Source organism: Rhinopithecus roxellana, chromosome 6 (genome assembly GCF_007565055.1).
Source record: "Rhinopithecus roxellana isolate Shanxi Qingling chromosome 6, ASM756505v1, whole genome shotgun sequence".
NCBI lineage: Eukaryota > Metazoa > Chordata > Mammalia > Primates > Cercopithecidae > Rhinopithecus > Rhinopithecus roxellana.
Window position 1 is genome coordinate 126,203,480 of NC_044554.1, and position 19,637 is coordinate 126,223,116.

Here is a 19,637-nt window from a genome sequence, read left to right on the forward strand (position 1 = left end):
TTAAACTGTGTCATCCAAAAGTCTTAACCCCCCAGTACCTATGTATTAGTTTGTTCTCATGCTACTAATAAAGACATACCCAAGACTGGGTAATTTATAAAGGAAAGAGGTTTAACTGACTCACAATTCAGCATGGCTGGAGAGGCCTTAGGAAACTTACAATCATGGCAGAAGGGAAAGCAAACATGTCCTTCATGTGGCGGCAGGAAGGAGAAGGGCTGAGCAAAGGGGAAAAGCCCCTTATGAAACCATCAGATCTCATGAGAACTCACTTATTATCTCTCATTATCATGAGAACAGCAGCATGGGGGTAACCACCCCCATGATTCGGTTACCTCCCACCGGGTCCCTCCCACAACATGTGGGGATTATGGAAATTACAATTCAAAATGAGATTTGGGTGGGGACATAGCCAAACCATACCAGGCTCCAATTGTGACCTTATTTGGATATTAAAGTTGTAATTAGTTGATTTCATACTAGAATAGGGTAGGTCCTTAATCCAATATAAACTGCTGTTTTTGTAAGAATACACGGAGATACTCTGGGAGAGTCCCATGTGTTAACAAAGGCAGAGATTAGGGGGATGCAGCTGCAAGCCAAGGAATGCCAGGAATCAACAACCACCCCCAGAAGTTAGCAGGAGGCAAGAAAGGATGCTACCCAGAGTCTCAGAGGGATCGTGGCGCTGCTGACAACTCAGCTTGTGACTTCTATCCTCCAAAACTGTTAGAGAATAAATTTCTGTTGTGTGAGGGCACCCAGTTTGTGGTACTCTGTTAAAACTGCCCTGGGAAACCAGTACAGGTCCCAAAGCCACCTGTGTTTTACAGCACCATATGCCAACCTTGTCAGCTGGGAAAGCAGCCAACTCAAATCATGAGGAATGCTATATTCAAACAAGGCACACAGCTTGAGCATGAGCCCAAGCCACGGGAGTTCAGAAGAGTGACTAATGTGGCCTGCTCTGAGCTTTCACCTTTTCCAGAGTACCTGTGCCTTGTAGATGACCTTTGACCATACTCTTAAGCTATCTTATTCTCTTCAACTTCATTTAAAACAAACAAGAAAACAAAGGCACCATTACTGCTACCAGTGTGCTCCCCAGATTAGATTGCTAGAAAGGATATCCAGCAACAATGCTTGCCAAGCACGTCATTGACCGGAAATTTTAGACAACTAACTACGGATTGCAATAATGATTCCTTGTGTGGATTGCAGTTTGCAAAGATAATGTCAGGGCTGGTAAAGGGCATGGTGTGACAGAGCAAAAGGAGCACCATGTGAATAAGAAGTTCCAAATTCTGACCTTACAACTGAGACTCTGCAACTGAAGGACACAGAGAGGCTGTCTGTTGCATTCATTTGGGTCTGGAGTCCTGCCAAGTGTCAGATCACACATGACAAGCCTGCCGAGTGTCAGATCACACATGACAAGGATGGAGTAAAGGTAGATCAGAAATGAATATGACCTAACTTCTTAGTGGATCCAAAGGAGAGAGCTGTGCCAATATTTTAGAGTTAAGAGGGAAGGAAGGGGAGGTAGGAAGTGAGTCAGGATGAGGAAACATAAGACACCTTGGGAAAGTATAACTAAAAACAAATCCCCAAAGCTTTGAGATAAAATGCTCTGAGAGCAAAGGCTTAAACAGCTAGTTCCTGAGAGCAGAGCAGGGCTGTGTTGCTTTCTGGAGGCTCAAGGAAAGAATCCCTTTCCCTCCCCTTTTCAGTTTCCAGAGTCTATCTACATTCCTTGGTTCTTCACTCACTTTCTCCATCTTCCAAGCCAGCAGCAGAGAGTCTAGTTCTCATATCACATCACTCTGATCTCATTTTCTGCCTCCATCTTCCACATCTAAGGATCCACATGATTGCATTGGGCTCACCCTGATAATCCAGGATAGCCTCACAATGTTGGGGTCAGTTGATTTGTGTATTAGTTTGCTAGAGCTGCCAAGATAAAATACCAGAGACCAGATGGCTTAAACAACCAAAATTCACTGTCTCACATTTCTGGAGGCTAGAGTCTGAGGTCAAGTGTCAGCAGGTTTGCTTTCTCTGAGGCCTCTCTTCTGGGCTTGCAGATGGCCATCTTCTCCCTGTGTCTTCTCTCTGTGCATATCTGGGTCCTAGTCTTTGCATATGAGGACACCAGTCATAATGGATTAGGACCCATCTTAATGACCTCATTTTAACTTAATTACCGCTGTGAAACTCTATCTCCAAATACAGTTACTTTTCAAAGTACTGAGGGGTTAGAACTTCAACATAGGAATTTTAGGAGGACACAGTTCAACCCATTAACAGTTAGCAACTTTAAATCTATCTGCTATCTGAATTCTCTTTTGCCATGTAGTATATCCATAGGTTCCAGGGATCGGAACATGGACATGTTTAGGAAGCCATTATTTTGCCTTACACACCTTGATCTGAAAATGTTGCCAATGTCTGTAGCAAACCTTAGAGAAGTATTAGTTCTTTGAGTAGAATATTTGGTTTAACCACAGTTCTATATGAGCCCAGTAAAATAAAACTGACTCCTTAGGGGAATTACATCAAAAGTCTTTAAAAAGGTCAAACCCAGTTTCTTTGGCCCAGAACAAGAATCCCCCTTGGTCTTGCACCAAGCCCAAGTCTGTGTTTACGAATCTGGCTAAGGTCCCTAGGCCCAGCAATATCACTCAAGGCAGTGACAAATCAAGCTTAGGCCACCCGGGTTTCTCAGTGTACTCAGAGGCATATATCAGAACTGGCAGGTGCTTCAGCAGCCCAGCATGTGACCAGCAAGAAGGAGCAGCAGTCAGAGATATACACAGTGAGCTCCTGGACCCTGGCCATCTCACAGCAAGGGACATTTCTTTTAAGTATAGCAGTTCCTTTTGTAAGAATTCCTGAAATTTTATCACAAGTCCTACAATATTTTAAGAAATTAAGTGTTAAGTAAAATAATCTTACCAAAACTGGTTTAAGGAAGGAGACCTGTGTTTTTATTAAAAAAATTGTATTCAAATATTATTTCTCTCTTTTGTATTCTCCTTTACAACTAATCATGATGTTAAAAGAGAGAGAGAGAGAGAGAGAGAAAGAGAGAGACAGACTCTTATTATTTCCCCATCAATCTCTGTCTGTCTGTCTAAATAACCTAAGCTAGCATGGTGAATTAGAAATCAGACAAATTTTTATTTGAATAAATCTGCATAAGTAAAAGTGCATGAGTAAAGGTTGCATAAATAGCTTTGCAACCTTTGGTCAGTTATTAACTTCTCTGAGCCTCAGTCTTCTGATTTGTTAAATAGAGATAACAAAAAATTCATTTTGCAAAGTTGCTTGATATTAAATGTACATAAATCATTTGATACATAGAAATCTATTATAAATACCACTAATTCTAGAATGAGAAGGTCAGAACTGCTGTTTCTTAAGATGCCTTCCAGCTAACCTTCTAGTATTCTGCTACACAGATGAACACCATTTACACCTAGGCTTGCTTTCCCAGGATCTTTCTAAAACAGAAAGTGGAGGAGAGCAGAGAACGGGAGGGAGATAGATCCATTTTAGAAGTGGAAAAATCTACTTTGGAAGCTGGAAATTTAAACTTGGATAAAGTGGAGAACATGAGAGCACTTGAGTATTTAAGAACAGCCTATTAGTGTTAGCTGTAGCTTTCCAATTTGAAGATACTGGGCCAGACTATTCATGTCTGAACTTGTTTGTCAGTTGGATGCAATCACAACTCCAGCCTCAGGGTCACCAGCCTTTGCAGCACATTCGTTTATTTCCTGCTGCTACTGCCTGAGTCCATTAAGGACCCACTGCTAGAAATGGAGGCAGCACATTCAGTCTCCAATGACTCTCGCAGGTGGCAGAGCTAATTCTTTTTAGGTTGCAATGCAACAAAGAAGACCTTGAAACAGCAAATTTTAAGATTGAAATGAAGCTCCCCATTATATCAAAAGAGACAGAGGGTGCTAGCTTTGGCAGCACATACACTAAAATTGGAATAATACTGAGAAGATTAGCATGGCCCCTGCCCAAGGATGATAGGCAATCCATGAAGTGTTTCATATTTTTTATTAAAAATTAAACATAAGAGACTGGCCAGGTGTGGTGGCTCACTCCTGTAATCTCAGAACTTTGGGAGGCTGAGGTGGGCAAATCACCTGAGGTCAGGAGTTTGAGACCAGCCTGGCCAACATGGTAAAAGCCCGTCTCAACTAAAAATATAAAAATTAGCCAGGCATGGTGGTGCAGGCCTGTAGTCCCAGTTAATCAGGAGGCTGAGGCAGGAGAATCGCTTGAACCCAGGAGGCGGAGTTGCAGTGAGCCAAGATTGCGCCACTGCACTCCAGCGTGCGCGGCAGAGCGAGACTCCATCTGAGAGAGAGAGAGAGAGAGAGAGAGAGAGAGAGAGAGAGAGAGAGAGAGAAGAAAATTCTAGCTGAATGTCCAGCTCCCTTCTGCAAGACTCCGCATAATGTGGCCCCAGCTGCCTCTCAGGCCCTCCTGTCCCTTACTTCTGTTCCTTCACTTTCTCTGCAGGCCAATCCCTTCCTGGACCTGGGGTTCTGCACTTGCCAGCCCCTCAGCCTGGAGCCCCACCAGCCCCTCTCTACATCATCTTTCTCATCCTTCAGGTCCTCAGTGATGCCCTCTCTGACTGCTCTTTCTAAAGCAAGAACCTCCTTGTCATTATCTCTGCGTCCCATTTCTGACCTTTTTAGCACTTATCACAGTAAGTAATTACTTTTGGTTGGTTGTTTACTTAGCTTTGCTGTCAGGAGATGACATTGGAAAGCCTGATTGGGGCTAGCTGGGGAAGGTGAGTGGCCTGTACTTCTGGAGTAGGTCCTGTGACTTTCTATTGGTAAATTACCTGAATCATTAGCTCTGTCAACATTGTCAGAAATGACTTGAGACTTGATGGAATGGACTGACCTGATTCTAGTTCTAGTCCAGTTCTGGCAGCGGTCTAACTCTGGGCAAATCATTTCTCCTCTCCAAAGTTCAGTTTCTTCACCAATGAAATGACTGCAGTTGATTTTGAAGAGGCTCAGATAAATAACTAACATTCTATTTTCTTCTCCTGATTCACTTAGATAGCCAGCCAACTTCAGGCATGAGGTGCAATAAGAAGTCATTCACTTTGGGGGCAAGGTGGTATGTATTAAGGGCAGCGATGGCCCTGCCCTGAAGTTGCAAAGTGTCTTTTCATAAAGGGGCAGACCTCTGCTCAGACCCGTTTACCCTGGTTGGACTCATAAGCCAAATAGGTATGTGACTGCCTGCTGCATGTGGTAGAACAACAAAAGTTACCAATGTCCCTCATTCTGGGTGCCACAATCTGTGACAGGCAGTTTTCCCCAAAGCTCTTGGTTAAAGGTAAATAGCTCTCCTGGTGGAGCCAACCCAAAAAGCCACCACTAGGCATTCACATTTTTAGAAGTCCAAGGCTATGGGGACATGGAACAGAACTAATGAAGAGAAAATATTTCTCCAGACTGTTCTGTCCAATACTGTAATTACTCTCTACATGTGGTCACTGAGCATTTGAAATGTGGCCACTGTGATTTGAGGTGTGCTGAAAACATAAAATAAATACTGGATTTTAAAGATTAACATAAAAAAGAGAATGTAAAATAACTCATTAAATACATTTATATTGACTGCATTGTGAAACAACAATATTTTAGACATGTTAGGTTAAATAAAATATATCTTAAACTTAATTGCATCACCTTCTTTTAACATTTTTAATGTGGCTACTAGAAAAATCTTAAATTACTTATCGGCTTACAATATTTTGCTGTTGGATGGTGCTGATCTAGAGCTGGTGTGTGTGTGTGTGTGTGTGTGGTGTGTGTGTGTGTGTGTAGAGAGAGGGAGGGTGGAGGAGCTTATATAGCAAAGGAGGAGCTTGATGGAGATGGGAGTGAGTAAAGAAAGCACTTTGCCTAATTTATCTCTAGTTTGCATTCAATTGCACCATTAGGCAGCAGACTAAGAAACATTCCATAATGCCAGGGCACTAACTGGATTTACCAGAGGTAAAAGTTGTAGGGATTTTCAGGTTATGTGACTTCACATGAGGCTCAGGTATAATGAATTGGGTCGGAGGGGCAGGATGGAGTAGGAGGCTGAGGGAGCAGATCAGATTCTATAACTCCACCCCACCCTTCAAAACTACATTGCACACTGTAGTTTCTCACTGGTGGAGAAGAGAGTTACAAATGGCAAAGAAAAAGGCTGAAATGAGCCCCAAGGTGGATTAAACAAAGATTCAGCCTGTTCACTTCAGTGTCAGTTACTTATTTAAGTATAGAATTTTGGTTTTATTGCAAAAGGGATAATTTTAAAAATTTCTGATTAAAAAGAATTTTGGCAACACAGAAAGAAGACAGCAAAGAAGAAAAATAAAAGTTATCTGAACTCACCTAACTCAGTTATATCTAATTTAATATTTTAAAGTAATTTTTCTAGTTATTTTCTTTATTGACATGAATATGTATTATAGTGATGTGTTCTATTACTGAAACATCCAATTCTTAGATCTTACAGTTTCGGTTAACAATATGTCATAAGTATTTTATTATATCATTATTCTTGAACAAGATAATTATTAATGGTTAGCTAATATTATATCATAAGAATTTTCTAACACTTCAACCATTCTCTAATAAATGGGTGATTAAGTCATTTATCATTTTTGATCTATCATAAGTAAAATGTGATGAATACCTTTGTACACCAAATGTGTTCTGAGTTTTTAAGGAAAGTGGAAGAAATTTATAAAAGCCATTATGGAGAGTGCAAAGGAACTCAATGTGAGTTAGTTCTCAGATGGCTTATTTTTTTAATGGAGGCAGACAGTTTAAGCAATTGATTTTTAAGCTATCTTTCTACTATGAAATTTTATGTTGACTCTTTAGGAAAATATTATTCCATTTTTTCATTCTTTATATTTTTGCCATTTAAGTATAGGCAAGAATTTTCTAATTTCCCATACTGTAGATAATTTAGAACATGTTATGACTACTTAGCTCTTAATATCACTTTCAGAAACATATTCCCTTTGTACTGACTACAGGTCTATTCTCTATCTTAAATTTCATTTTAGAAGGAATGAACCACAAGGGCAAATTTTTAAGCTAAAGAACATTAAATGTTAAAATAACTCATAACAATATTAGACAAACTGAAATCTAGTGTTAAGAACTGTAAGAGGTCTGAGATTTTACCCTACCTACCTACCTGAAAATTCACAAGTTTCATAGATGCTCACAGGGACATGAAACATGAGATGCCTGGGTCAGAGACAAAGGACAGTTTATTACTCACAGCAATATCAACAGCCAGAATATCACCTGGGGTTCTTCAAGCCCCAATTCCCACAGGATGACAAAAAGAGGAACAGGGGATACCTGTACATGCAGGAGGTCAAAATACAGGAGGGAACCTGAATTTTTATAGTGGACATTAAGAATGCTGTCCTATTCAGGAGTGTCCAAGGCTATTTGTTATGTAAACATCCTGATAAGATAATGTGGAGTAAAGACCATCCGAGCTTCTGATGGATGCAAAAAAAAAAAAAAAAAAAGCAAGAGATCTGTGGAGAATTATCTTTAATATAAGAATAAATGCTGTATTAGGAACTAATTAGAGTATATCACATGTTTTGTCTATTTGGCAGTTGCTCTTTTCATGACTAGCATGAGGCCTGTTCTTGCCTGGCATATCTACCGTCTTTTCCTATTCCTTAGCCACAGAGGTAAATGTCTACATATATAGTCTGCAAAGCAGCCTATACAGCAGTTTATCAGTAGAGCTGTCTGTTTTTATCTGGAAAGGATTGCTGTCATATCCATTTCCATAAGCACAGATCAGGGAAAACCATCCCTGCTCTTTTAGGAAGATTCTAAGTGTACACGAGACAGAGTAAAGGGCCTACTCTCTCCCTCTTGGGAATGAAATGAAAGAATAGCCCAGAACCCCCATATGTTCCCTACCATAATCTACAGCCACTACATATGGCTGAAATACCACTGATTGCCAAAAGCAATATAAAAAGAGGTCTCACCCAAAGGGAAATTTTGTTCCCTAAGGGAAAAGTCTTCATAACATTGGCATGAATAAGTTATGAAAAGCCTTCACAACTGAAAGAGACATAATCATCATTCATGTATAACAGATTTGTTTATTCATTTCAGTTGATTAATTATCAGTATCTGCTGATGGTGGGGGTAACAAGGCTGCTCTGATGAGAGAATTATTAAAGTACATGCTTAGAATATTTATCACTGAGCACATATTGTATAAACTTAGCATATTTATTATGTTCTTTCTATATCGGGCCTTTCTTCCCCAAGAGAGATTAAACAGTACTGCCCATGCTTGTAGGCAATTTTCCTTCCAAAGATGGTATTTAACTCTTTATAGAGAAATTGACCTTTTTTATAATGCTGTGCTAGTGCAAGCATGATCACCTCTCCTAAGAAATTCTGACACAGAGTCCCTGAACTGTTCTCCTCACCTCCAGTCTTACTTTCCTGCACACCATACATACAATTTTTATATATAATACCAATAGCCCCTAATGTGAATAAGGGTGACTTTGTTGGTGATTCTCATGTGTTTCCCAGCTTCAGGCAGAATTACTTTAAAATAGAACACAAATTGTCCTCTCTGGCCACATCAACTTTGATGTTTGGTCAAACAATCCCCAATAGTACAACTACTGCTTAAAGGAAAAGTGATAATTTGTGTAAATTAATATTAACCTTTTAAGTAAAAATTAGAAGTGACAAGTTAACTAAATTTAAATTAAAATATTAAAATCAATATTCTTCACCATGATCTATATGTAGTGATCTTCAAAGAAACTTTTTGTTTATTGACTATCATAATAAGAACTACCATTTATTGATTCCCTACTATATGTCAGACACTAAGTTGGATGCTTTAAATGTGCTTTCTTTTTAAAAAAATTTTCTTGTTTTTTGAGACACAGTTTCACTCTGTCACCCAGGCTAGAGTGCAGTGGCGCAATCCCACCTCACTGCAAACTCTGCCTCCCAGGTTCAAGCAAATTTCGTGCCTTAGCCTCCTGAGTAGCTGGGATTACAGGTGCACACCACCACGCCCAATAAATAAAAAAATAAAATAATAATTTTTTTATTTTTACTAGAGACGGGGTTTCACCATGTTGGCCAGGCTGGTCTCGAACTCCTGACCTCAAGTTATCTGCCAGCCTTGGTCTTCCAAAGTGCTGGAATTACAGCTGTAAACCACCATGCCCGGCCTAGATATGCTTTCTCATTTAATCTCTACAACATCCTTGAGGCTGGTATTGTTATTACCTCCTCATTATAGCTTAAGAAAGTAAGGCATAAAGAGAATAGGTCACTTTCCCAATATCACTTAGCTTGTATGTGGCCAAGTTGGCATTCAGCCTGCTCTCTTTCTGCTCTCTGAGTTGGAGCTCTCAGCTATTATGCTGGGATTCTCTCTTTAGGTTCTCTGGCAAGACCACCATAATAGCAGTCAGAAGACCTGGGTTATGATCTGAGCTCCAATAATACTATCTCCATGACATTTTCACTCTTAGGTCCCAGTTTCCTCATATTCTCATCTCACCTACCCTCATGGCATACATGTCTGACTCTCAAGTCTTTGTCGCTTTCCTTATCTGTCTTCTTGGACTTCAGACCCATAGTATTTAAGTATTTGCTTTATGGACATTTACACTTCAATGTGTCCAAATTAGACATCATCCCAACCAGCTCCTCACACACTGATCTCTTTCTCAATGAATGGTGCCACTAGCCACCTCATTGCCCCAGGAGCGTAGACTCCACCATCTATCTCTTCTCTCCACCTCCACCACTGTGCTAGTGCAAGCATGATCACCTCGCCTAAGAAATTCTGACACAGAGTCTCTAAACTGTTCTCCTCACCTCCAGCCTTACTTTCCTGCACACCGCTCTCCATCCTTCACCCAAAGTGAACCCTTAAAACCAAACCTCACTAGGCCACTCTTCTGCTCAGAATCTTTCAATAATTCTCCATTGTCCTTAGATATATTTCCAAGACCTTAACGTTGCTTCCTGACTCCTGTCTACTACTTCATCCTCATCTTTGCCACTTTCCTCCCTGGAGCCTCTGCTTTAAACATTCTGAACTCTTTCTGTTCCTTAAACAAACTTTTTGTCAATATCTTGCCTTGGTTTTTCTCAAATGTTTATCATTCCAACCTAGAGAACATCTTCCTCTCTGATGTCTAATGTCTACTCAGTCTTTGAGTCTGAAGCCTTGTCTGGGCATCCCCACACTCTGTTGGCTGCCCTTGCCATGTGCTGTCATCATACCTCTGTGCTCCTTCTATTGCCTCATCACAGCATTTTTCATTCCTTATCGTTACTGCTTGTCATTAGGCACAGGTAGACTGTGAAGACTAAAGTCAGGAACCTTGGCCTTGATTGCTATTGGTCAGGAGCTCTTAGACATTTTATAGATTTCATATTTATTTATTTATCTATCTATCTATCTATCTATTTATTTATTGAGATGGAGTCTTGCTCCGTTTCCAGGCGAGAATGCAGTGGGCAATCTCTACTCACTGCAACTTCTGCCTCCGGGGTTCAAGTGATTCCCCTGCCTCAGCCTCCCGACTGGCTGGGACTACAGGTGCCTACCACTACGCCTGGCTAATTTTTTGTATTTTTAGTAGAGATGAGGTTTCACTGGGTTAGCCAGGATGGTCTCGATCTCCTGACCTCGTGATCCGCCTGCCTTGGCCTCCCAAAGTGCTGGGATTACAGGCATGAGCCACCACGCCTAGCTAGATTTCATTTATTAAATGGAAATTATAATAACTGCCTTGCCTACATCTTTAAGAAAACATTTTTAAATCTATAAAACAATAAACAAATATTAGTTACTTTATTATAAACTTAGCTCTACTCCTAAATTTAAGGCAGGAGAAATAAAACTGAATTTGAGTGACTGGGATCTAGTTGCATTTGAATCACTTTGGAATATTTTTCTGATTATGTTAGGCCTGGGATAGGGCCAGGAAAGTTGTGTTATTGCAGAATTCTTCAGAAGACTTGGAAGCACAGACAAGTTTCGAGAGTGGTGCCTTAGAACATTTTTCCTGATCTGAAAGGTTATTGTCCTCTTGAATCAGTGTGGAGAAAAATATGGGAATTTCCTTGGTCATGGTAACCCTACAGAGATAGATCCAGCATATGTTTTGAGAAGAGAGTCTATTGAAGCCCAATAATATAATGAAAATTGACCAATCCAGCAAGTAGGTCATATTTAACTTGTAAAAGTGAGAAACTAGTTACTAGGAAGCAAAGCTTTCGCAGAAAACTAACTCATGAAAGAGAATGAATCTCCTATAGCCTTAAGAATAGAAAGACCCTAACACAAGAGTCAAGGAGTAAAGGGGAATGGATTGTGTCCCAAAGGGGAAAGGGAATGGTGCAGAGGGTAAGGTAAAGAGACTGTGTAAAGTAACATTTCCTAAACTGAGTCCTATAGGACATTGTTTGAGTGAATGTTAAAAGGAGTGCCTTGAGAAAGTGTTTCAATGTAAAATAAGTATACATATCACATTCCTTTTGTGCATTAATATGTTATAGACTGAGATTTTTGCAATAGAGTTAAATCCTTCTAACATTTTTAAAATTCACATTTCCTAAACTTATTTGTGAATGAATGCATTGTCTTACAACTGTTCTGAGAATAGAGCGTTTAAACTAAACATTAAGGAACTTACTTGTAGTAGATTAAAAAAATGGGAATCTGCCCTACAAAAGCTTCCTTGAAGCTTATGGGGCCGCCCACCCCTGGCCCCAGTCCATGGAAAGATTTTCTTCCATGAAACCAGTCACTGGTGCCAAAAGGGTTGCGGACCGCTGCCTAAGACTCAATCATCATCATCATTATCATTACAAAATATGATCCACAAAGACTGTAGACCTTGTAAGCAAACTCTCTTGCTTATCTAATTTTTCATTTTCAGCACCTAATATAGAACTGGACGCACAATACATGTGGAACTGAATTGCCTTCTGTCACATTTGAATGAATAATATAACGGTGAAGTCTTTGAAGAAGAATTTAATTCTTTAGGCATATTCTCTTATTCGTCAAATATTTCCTTAAGAAGTTATGTATGCCATTTATATAATTGTCACTGGTTAGGGTTGAACTGTTAAAAAGTGTATAGGAAATTGTTATGTGAACATGTTATATAAAAATAAAGTGGGCAGGTGCAGTGGTTCACGCCTGTAACCCCAGCACTCTAGGATGCCAAGAAGAGTGGATCACCTGAGGTCAGGAGTTCAAGACCAGACTGACCAACATGGTGAAACCCATCTCTACTAAAAATACAAAAATTAGCCAGCTGTGGTGGTGGATGCCTGTAATCCAAGCTACTCAGGAGGCTGAGGCAGGAGAATCGCTTGAACCTGGGAGGTGGAGGTTGCAGTGAGCCAAGATCGCACCACTGCACTCCAGCCTGGGCAATAGAGTGAGACTTTGTCTCAAAAAATGTAAATTAATTAATTAATTAATTAATAGTGTATAGCAAAGAGATCTCATAGCCTTGGAGATTTATTATACCCAATTATTTATTTTCTTCCTATGAAAGTGTATGCTTACTTTCAAATATTAACCACCTGATACATTATGGAAAAGCTGTAGGGTATCAGTCACAATTCAGATTATAAATAAAGCGATATTTTAAAGTACTTTGAAATATCCCTGACACATTTTATTCTCAGTTGCCATTAATTCTTTTACTTCCTCCCATTAACATCACCAACTCCCTGTTCCGAACTACTATTGTCTTTCACCTGCACTATTGCATTAGACTAGGGGTCCTTAACTCCTGGGCCTTGGATTGTTACTGGTCCGTGGCCTGTTGGAAACCAGGCCACACAGCAGAAGGTGAGCAGCCAGTGAGCATTACCGCCTGAGCTCTGCTTCCTGTCAGATCAGCAGTGGCATTAAATTCTCACAGGAGCAGAAACCCTACTGTGAACTGCACATGTGAGGGATCTAGGTTGAGTGCTCCTTATGAGAATCTAATGCCTGATGATCTGAGGCAGAATAGTTTTATCCCAAAACCATTTATCCCGGCCCGCCCACCCCTGGCCCCAGTCCATGGAAAGATTTTCTTCCATGAAACCAGTCACTGGTGCCAAAAGGGTTGCGGACCGCTGCCTAAGACTCAAACCTGACCTCCACGCCAACTGTTTTCCATGCTTCCATTCTTAACTCAGTCTTATTCCATTCTCCATGCAGCTGCCAGGGTTGCCTTTCAAAACATCAATTGGATCATGTCACTACACTGCTTAAAGTCCTCCAGTGGGTTCCCTTTGGGTACTCCTCAATATAGCATATAGTGCCCTAATTCTCCGTTCTCATCTCCTGGCTGTCTCTCTTTTCTCCCTGTGATTCATCACAAGAACATTCTTTCTGTTTCCTGAAAATGCCTATCTATTTCCCACCATCAGGCCTTTTCATGAGTGTGTCCTCTCGCAGAAATGCATGCCTTTAGGTCTGGGACCTGCTGCTGCTTTCAGATCACTCTGGTCTTGATATTTCCTGATTTTCTTCTCAAAAGTGGCATGTTTCTCTCTTTCACTCCCACTCCCTGTCACTCTATTTTACTTTTTTCATGGGACATTTCACTATCAGAAATTATCTTGCTCATTTAAAGCTTTCCTTGTTTATGGCCAAGTGTGGTGGCTCACACCACATTTGGTAGTAATACCAGCACTTTGGGAGGATCCTTTGAACCCAAGAGTTTGAGACCAGCCTGGGCTACATAAAGACCCCATCTCTATTGAAAATAAAACATAAGTGAATACATAAATAAATAAATATTTCTTTGTTTACTATATCTCTTCCACTAAGCTCAGGAAGAGCATTTTCTCTCTGTTTACTAACAACTGGAACAGTGCCTGGCACGTAGCAAGCCTTTAATAATTATTTATTGAAGCAATAAAGGAAAAAATTAATAGCCATCTAGAATGTTAAAGCAGCTGGGCATGGTAGCTCATGCCTGTAATCCCAGCACTTTGGGAGGTCAAGGCAGGTGGATGGATCACTTGAGCTCAGGAGTTTGAGACCAGCCTGGGCAACATGGTGAAACGCTGTCTCTACTAAAAATAGAAAAATTACCTGGGTGTGGTGGCGTGCACCTGTGGTCCCAGCTACTTAGGGGGCTGAGGTGGGAGGATTACTTGAGTCCGGAAGGCAGAGGTTGCAGTGAGCCGAGATCGAACCACTGCCCCCCGGCCTGGGCAACAGAGGGAGATCCTCTCTAGAAAAAAAAAAAAAAGAAAAAAAAATGTTAAAGCAGCTCGTTTCTTCCTCCCACTAGGAAAATAAATGGCCAGAATTGGTTTTCTAATTTCTTAAGACCCCAGAGAAGGTTAAAACAGGACTATCAGCTGTCAAAAGATTTAATTCTAACATTTGTTGTTATATCTTCCTATAGCCCAATTATGCTTGTATTGTCCCTTTAAAAAAATGTGGTAAAATATACATAACAAAAGTTTCCATTTTAGCCATTTCAGTGACATTAAATACATTCATGTGTTCGCTTTGACTGCACATATACTAAAATTGGAATGATACAGAGAAGATTAGCATGGCCCCTGTGCAAGGATGACATGCAAATTCATGAAATGTTCCGTATTCTTAAAGAAAAAAAATACATCACAGTATTATGTAGCTATCACCACTATCCATTTCCAGAATTTTTTAATCAGCCCAAACCGAAACTCTGTATCCATTAAACAATAACGACCTATTCCTCCCACTCTCCAGCCTCTGCTAACTGCCATTCTATTGTTTGCTTCTTTGAATTTGCCTATTCTAGGTCCTTATGTAAGTGAAATCATATAATATTTTTCCTTTTAAGTCTAGCTTATTTCACTCAGCATAATATTTTCAAGGTTCATTCATGATGTAGATGTATCAGAATTTCCTTCGTTTTAAAGGATGAATAATATTTCCCCAGCACTTTGGGAGGCTGAGGCAAGAGGATTGTTTGGGCCCAGAAGTTTGAGACCAGCTTGGGCAACATACTGAGATCCTGGCTCTTTAAGAAAACAAAAAGAATGAATAATATCTCATGGTATGGCTATACTACATTTTGGTTATCAATTCACCTGGTGATGAACACTAGGATTATTTCTACCTTTTGGTTTTTTGAATAATGCTGCTAGGAACATTGGTGTACAAGTGTCTGAGTCCCTGCTCTCAATTCTTCTGGGCATATTTATATATACATCTAGGAATGGTATTGCAGGATCATGTAGTAATTCTGTGTTCAAGTTTTTGAGGAACCGACCCATCTATTCTTACTGCCTTCTCACTTTTCTTCCAAAATGGTAGTCTTCTAATGCTACATAGAAAGAAAGTAGAGCTTTTGAGATCTAGTCCCATTTGGGAATACCCTATGCCTTCTTGATTTCCTATCAGGGTGGCTCAATTTCCTGGTGCCTACCATTCTCAAATGAACCAAATCCCTTTATTTTCTACTGAATTTCTAAAATATTTGAAAACATAATTGGATAACAAACATAAAAAGCAGCCCTGAACATTTAAACCAGCAGTTTCCCCATGGGAAAACTGATCTCTCATTGATTAGGATGATTGATGATTTATGGTTGGGTGTAGTCAGCCCAGCAGTTGCCATCAGACCCAAGGAGCACTGGACTCATAGTATCAAGTGTTACCACACCCCTGGCACCTATGTACATATTAAATCGGAGGCTACTATTTGCTTTATTGCTTTTAAACCTAGAAATTCATTATGCTCCTAAAACGTGTCAGTGATTCTCAGGCACATGAGGCTTGATACAGCCACATAGAGCTATATGAAGCCCCATTGTTTGTGGATCACTTTCTTTTCCATTTTCTCCCTCTTGTGACTTTTTCCATCATTTTCTTCAGCATGAGAAAAATGTATTCAAAAGATTATAAACAGCAGTTGGTAATCAGTGCATAACAGCTTTCTGTGTATAATACAATCATTAGGTATACATTAGACATTTGGCATAATAGGCATACTGTCGCCAGAATAGAACTCTGTCAAAGTACCAATGCCTCCTGCCTTGAAAATGCACAGATCAGTTTTGTATCCCCCTATGGATAAGGAAAAGCATAACAGCTGCATGGAATTACTCTGTGGCAAAGTTCAACTGATTTTGCTTATCAAATTCTGAAAAAGTCAGTGTACATGTAAATGTATTAATATCAATTTCTATCACATGCCACTTAATAGTCCCCAATCTCCTCCTTATTGAAGCTGTATTCTTGATTTTAAAGCTAAATTTGAGCATGATTTTAAATCATATCCATAGCTGGTACTATGTATTAGCGAAAGATGATTTATGATGTTGAGTATTGGCCATACCCCAATTAAAACTAAAATGTATTACTTATATAAAATTTCCGGAAACCAGAAATCTATCAAGACAAAAAGTAAATTAGTGGTTGCCTAGGGCTAGGGGTGAGAACAGGGAGTGACTGAAAATGGGTGTGAAGGATCACTTGGTGGTGATGAAATGTTCTAAAATTGGATTTTGGTAAGGATTGTATGACAATTTACTGAAAGTCATTGACTTGTATATTTAAAATGAGCTAATGTTATGCTATGTAAATTAAACCTCAATAAACCTTTTTTTAATTAAAAAAACAACTAAACAGCAGTGAACATCATTCCATTTATATCTTTGTGATCCTGTTTAAGTATATCCATAGAATAAATTCTGAGATACGGAATGGTGAATTTATTCAAATTTTTAATATAAACCACCAAATTATCTTTTAAAGTTAATTCACCAATATAGTCTCTTATCAACAGTGTTTCTGTCACTATACATTTCTCCACAATGTTGTCAATACTTTATAATATTTATCTTGTATGTTTTTGTTACTGTGGGAAAATGCTTGCTGTAGTTAATTTTTTTGTTACTGTACTGCACAACAATTTTAAAAACATTTTTATTGTCTGTATTTCTCTGTGAATTACTTTATCCTTTATCCATTTTTAAAAATGGGTTGTGGCCGGGCACGGTGACCCATGCCTGTAATCCCAGAACTTTGGGAGTCCGAGGTGGGTGGATCACCTGAGGTCAGGAGCCCGAGACCAGACTGACCAACATGGAGAAACCCCATCTCCACTGAAAATACGTTAGCTGAGTGTGGTGACACACGCTGGTCATCCCAGCTACTCAGGAGGCTGAGGCAAGAGAATCGCTTGAACCTGGGAGGCGGAGGTTGTGGTGAGCCGAGATCACACCATTGCACTCCAGCCTGAGCAACTAGAGTTAAACTCCTTCAAAAAAAAAAAAGTGTTATTTTCTTGTTGAATTGTATATTCTTTATTCTGCATATTAATTTTCCCTATTATGTATACTGCAAATGTAATTTTCCTATGCCAATGTTTGAAAACCTATAGCTTAGGAACCAAATCTAACCCACTGTTTCTCATTTTTTTGTTTTTAACTTTTTATTATGAAATGGTTATAGACTCACATGAAGTTGCAAAGATAGTACAGAAAGGTGCCATGTAGCCTTCACCCAATTTTCTCCGGTGGCTACATTTTACATAATTATAGTACAATGCCAAAGCCAGGAAATTCATATGGGTACAGTATATGTTTGTGTCTATGCCATTTTATCACATGTGTAGATTCATGCAGGCTGCACCTCAATGAAGATGCAGAACTATTCCCTTATCACAAAATCTCCCGGAAGCTACCTCTGCATAGTCACAGCCATGCACTATATCCAGTCATGCCTAACCCCTAACCACTCATCTGTTCTCCATCTCTATAATTTCATCATTTTGAGAATGTTATGTAAATGGAATCTAACAGCACATGACCTTTGAGACTGGCTGTTTTGACTCAATGTCCTTGAGGTCTGTCCAAGTTGTCGCCCGTATCAAGAGTTTATTTCTGCCGGGCGCGGTGGCTCAAGCCTGTAATCTCAGCACTTTGGGAGGCCGAGACGGGCGGATCATGAGGTCAGGAGATGGAGACCATCCTGGCTAACACGGTGAAACCCCGTCTCTACTAAAAAATACAAAAAACTAGCCGGGCAAGGTGGCGGGCGCCTGTAGTTCCCAGCTACGCGGGAGGCTGAGGCAGGAGAATGGCGTGAACCCGGGAGGCGGGGCTTGCAGTGAGCTGAGATCCGGCCACTGCACTCCAGCCTGGGCGACAGAGCGAGACTCCGTCTCAAAAAAAAAAAAAAAAAAAAAAAAAAAAAAAAAAAAAAAAAAAAAAAAAAGTTTATTTCTTTTTATTGCTGAGTTGTATTCCATTGTACAGATGTACTCACCATCTTCTTCTAAATGACTTATAAGCTTAACGTTATTTTTACATTATAAATAGTTGAAAAAATTAAAAGAAGACTATTTTGTAATGTGAAAATCATATGAAAATCAAATTGTAATGATCATAAATAAAGTTTTATTGCAACCTAGCCATACCCATTTGCTTATGTATTCCATTGCTACTTTCATGTTACAACGGCAGAGGTAAGTAGTTGTGACAGTGACCGCTGTGGAGATGACGGTATGAAAGCAGAGCAATGGAGGGCCAATTCCTTGACTTTTTCTAGGCAGCCTTACCCACCTTAGCAGCCTCTCTGCTTGGTTTGCTGAACTTCTCCCCATAGTTCATGGACTTTCCACTTACTTGGAATATTATTATTATTATTACTAATTATTATTATTTTGGTAAGTGAGAGCTCTTGAGCTTTTAAAATTCTCTACCTTAAATAGTTTTCATCACAGCCTTGTTTCTGCTTCTGTAAAGGGTATGAGCCAGGAGCAGTAGCTCACACCTGTAATCTCAACATTTTGGGAGGTTGAGACGGGAGGATCGCTTGAGCCCAGGAGTTTGAGACCAACCTGGGAAACACAGGGAGACACCATCTCTACAAAAAATTTAAAATTAGCCAGGCATGGCGGCACACACTTGTAGTACTAGCTACTTAGGAGGCTGAGGTGTGAAGATCTTTTGAGCCCAGGAGGTTGAGGTTGCAATGAACCATGATTGCATTACTGCACTTTAGCCTGGGCACCAGAGCAAGACCCTGAGAAGGACAGAAAGATAGAAAGGGAGAGAGAAGGAAAGAGAGAAAGAAAGAAAGAAAAAGAAAGGAAGGGAGAAAGAAAGAAGAAAGGAAGAAAGAAAGAGAAAGAAAGAAAGAAAAGAAAGAAAGAAAGAAGAAGAAGGAAGGGGAGGGGAGGTAGGGAGGGGAAGGGGGAGGGGAAGGGAAGAAGGGAAGGGGGAAGAAGAAAGGAAGGAAGGAAGGAAAAGAAAGAAAGGGAAAGAAGAGAAGAGAGAGAAAGAAAGAGAAAGAAAAAGAAAGGAAGAAAGGAAGAAAGGAAGGAAGGAAGGAAGGAAAAGGAAAGGAAGGAAGGAAGGAAGGAAAAGGAAAAAAGGAAGGAAAAGAAAGAAAGAAAAAAAAAAAAGAAAGAAAGAGAAGAAAGAGGAGAAAGAAAAAGAAAGAAAGAAAGAAAGAAAGAAAGAAAGAAAGAAAGAAAGAAAGAAGGAAAGAAGGAAAGAGAAAGAGGTACAGAACTCACTGTGGAAATG

The 19,637-nt window shown here is 39.8% G+C and overlaps 2 non-coding genes across 2 annotated transcripts; both read left to right on the top strand.

The window, feature by feature from the left end:
• The first annotated feature begins 3,965 nt into the window (after positions 1-3,965).
• Positions 3,966-4,071, top strand: LOC115898551. Its single transcript, XR_004058261.1, has one exon. It is a non-coding gene; the product is annotated as a U6 spliceosomal RNA (small nuclear RNA).
• Positions 4,072-14,612: 10,541 nt separating this feature from the next.
• Positions 14,613-14,717, top strand: LOC115898548. Its single transcript, XR_004058258.1, has one exon. It is a non-coding gene; the product is annotated as a U6 spliceosomal RNA (small nuclear RNA).
• The last annotated feature ends 4,920 nt before the right edge of the window (positions 14,718-19,637 follow it).